Source organism: Sturnira hondurensis, unplaced genomic scaffold, assembly GCF_014824575.4.
Source record: "Sturnira hondurensis isolate 20B ecotype Veracruz unplaced genomic scaffold, ASM1482457v3 Scaffold0008640, whole genome shotgun sequence".
NCBI lineage: Eukaryota > Metazoa > Chordata > Mammalia > Chiroptera > Phyllostomidae > Sturnira > Sturnira hondurensis.
In genome coordinates this window covers 19,386,888-19,390,278 of record NW_028081271.1, presented here as the reverse complement: position 1 = coordinate 19,390,278, position 3,391 = coordinate 19,386,888, and the positions used below count along the sequence as shown (strand labels likewise).

At 35.0% G+C, this 3,391-nt stretch overlaps 1 long non-coding RNA gene across 1 annotated transcript; it reads left to right on the top strand.

Moving 5' to 3' along the window:
• The first annotated feature begins 906 nt into the window (after window positions 1-906).
• Window positions 907-1,386, top strand: LOC118993006 (uncharacterized). The gene is made up of 2 exons (XR_005067762.1): window positions 907-972; window positions 1,278-1,386. It is a non-coding gene; the product is annotated as an uncharacterized LOC118993006 (long non-coding RNA).
• Window positions 1,387-3,391: the final 2,005 nt, after the last annotated feature.

Here is a 3,391-nt window from a genome sequence, read left to right as displayed (position 1 = left end):
ATTCTCCTTCTCTTCCCCTCTTTCTAAAAATGAATAAATAAAATCTTTAAAAAAGAATTTTGTGGAAAAAAGTAAAAGGTATCATTATACCACATCATATACTAATATAAATTTCAGAGAGATTGAAGCATAAAATAATAAAAATTCCAGCCAAAACAGGCTAGGTGAAAAAGGATCAGATAAAGCAAATATTTATCTGATATCCAAAGGAAAGGAGACCTAGGCTTAGAGCAGTGGAAAATGCCACCTCTTCCTCCCGTGAAGAACCTTTCTGTCTATACAGAAATAAGACATTAGTGACCAAATTAAAAGTAAATGACAAAAAGGGAGGAAAAAGTAGATTATCAGAAGCTATAAAAGGGGTCAATGTCTACATAAGGGTATTTGTAAATTAGTAAAAAAGCACTAAGACCCCAACAGAGAAGTTAAAAAAAGGCTACAAATGAATAGTTCACACGTAAAACAAAATAATTGATTGACACACATGAAAATATTAAACCTTGCTAGACATCAAAGAAATGCAAGTTACACTGTTTTGCAGTTGCATAAACACAGAAATTACCACTCAGTCTATCAGATTAACACATATAAAAATGTATGATGTTGGTAAAGGTTGGGTGAAATAGCTTTTCCAGTATATTATTGAGGGAGTGATATTTGTCGTGATGGATAATAAACATTAAGAATGTTCACAGCTTTCAACCCATTTTCCAGACTATATCCTAAGGAAATCTGTTAAGAAAATAAATCTAAATATGTACAGTGTTTTGTAATTGAGTTTTAGAGAGAGAGAGGATGGGGGAGAGAGAGAGAGTTTTTGTTCCACCCGTTTATGCATTCATTGGTTGATTCCTGCGTGTGCCCTGACCAGGATCAAACCGGCAGCCTTGGTGTATTGGGACAATGCTTTAACCAACTGCGCTACTCTGCCAGGGCTAAATGTGGACAGTGTTTTATGCACAAAGATGTCATGTAAGTGTTATAGTATTAAGTTCGGTAATAGGGAGATGCTTAAAAATACCAGTTTACATTCTCGTAATGAAATTAAGCAACCAGTGGAAATTAAGTAAATGAAATTGTCTAATAAAATGAGAAAATGTGGGGGAAATAGGACATACAATTGTATATATTTTGTACACAGTATAATGCCAACTGCATTTAATGTGTACACAGAAAAAGTATTGGAAAACATACACTGAAATGATCACAGTTGTTATTTTTCCAAGGTGGAATATGTGACTTTTAAAAACTTTTTTTCTACTTTTCTTATTTTCCAGGTTTCCTATGAACCAATTTTCTCTCCTTTCCTGGGTTAAAACTGAGGAATTGCCATAAAAACAAATGAAGTTCTGTTCCATGCTACAACCTGGATGAACGTTGAAAACTTTAGGATAAGTAATAAAAGCCAGACACAAAAAGCCACATATATTCCATTCACAGGAAATGTTTTGAACAGGCAAAGCTATAGAGACAGAAAGCAGATTAGTGGCAAGTGGGGGGTGGGGGAAGAGGAATTGGGACTGATTGCTAATAAGCATGGGGTTTCTTTTTCTTGTAATGGAAACGTCCTGGAATGATACAGTGGTGATGATTGCACGATATAGTGAGATACTAAAGACCATTGAATTGCACATTTTAAAATGGTGAATTCTATGTTGTGTAAATTATAGCTCAATAAAGTAAATAAAAAGAAGCTTGAGATTTAAAAAACAGAGAGAAACTGGGGGGAACTAGGGCTCTAGGTTAAGAATTTAATAGAGCCCATTTTCAAATGCTAATTTCTTTGTGTTCTTAAAGGAGACCTCTTTCTTGCTCCCGGTAGGCCCGAAGGACCTCACTGAGTGGTGTGTATGCTAGAGAAAAAGAGAGGAAGAGAGAGAAGTAGAGAGAACGACCAAACACCACTGGGTTTTGTGACTGATGGGCTCCTCTTAGGACCAGAGATGTTTTACAAATTATAAAAGGTTTTTAAAAAATGAAAACATATCATGATACTGTTTATAATAATATTAAAAACATCAAATACTTAGAAATAAATCTAACAAAATACATACAAGACCTCTATCTAGAAAATTCCAAACATTGAAAGAAATTAAATTTAAAAAGGACACACTTTATTCATTGTCTGTAAGATTCAATATTATAAATATATGAAATTTCCTCAGATCATCCTATAAATTCAATGCAATCTCAACCAAAATTTGAGCAGTTTTTAAATTTAATTTAATTTAATTTTTTAAAAGATTTTATTTATTTATCTTTAGAGGGGAAGAGAAGGAGAGAGGGAGAGAGATATCAATGTATGGTTGCCTCTCATGTGTTTGTTCATTGTCTGGGTTGCTGGGAACTGGCCTGCAACCCAGGCATGTGCCCTGACTGGGAATCGAAACTCGATCCTCTGGTTCGAAGGCCCGCGCTCAATCCACTGAGCTACACCAGCCAGGGCGAGCAGTTTTTTAATTTTAGAAATTGACAATCTATTCTAAAATATACATATGAAAATGCAAAGGGCCAAGGATAGCCAATAAATGTAGATGGAGGAAGGACAAAACCGAAGGTTTTACATGACTAGATATCAAGATGTTTTATAAAGCTGTGAGGGCTAAGACATCACGGCATTAGTTTAGGGATAGACTTGCAGGCCAGTGGAGCAGAGCAGTGTTCATAAAGGGATCCATGTGTGGAGAAATGGTGATGGTGAAGAGGTGGCGAAGGAAGGCTGGGCTTTTCAGTAAATGACACAAGGTCTATTTTAAAAAGTCTTGAAGAACCCTGACCCCTGTCTGATGCCAAATGGTAGGAAAACTTTGTGCTTCAATGGAAAACTGCATTTTCTGTAGCATACCCTCTGGGTTACCTGATTTTGACTTTATGGCAGCTATTCTATAACTCTGTGACTTGTGAATGGTTGGGATCAATGCAAATTCATGAAAATAAATTCTGTCTGGTGGAGGGATAATCTCGTTCCAGTCATGCAAAAACCAGTTTTGCCTCAATTTGCATATTCATTCCAATATTCCTGCTCTATAAATGTGTCTGTCTGTTCTTTGGATTCACCTTTGAACAGGTGGAAACACCTTGCCAGTTTTCCTTACTAATTCATTAAACAAAATGCTAACATTTCTTTTTATATCTGTATGAGAGTCATGATTTTATCTTTTCATTGGAAAATTGTCTTTTAACAATACATAGAATGAATTCTAGATAAATTGCTAATCTAAATGTGAAGGATAAAGTAAATAATGCTTCTAGAAGATTCTAAAAAATGTGTTCATGACTTCAGAGCAGCAAAGATTTTTAAAAATAATTTTGGTATTAAAATTTTTAATATTTTTATTATTTTTTCCATTTCCATTCATCCCCCCATACCGTCTCCCACCTCCACCCACTC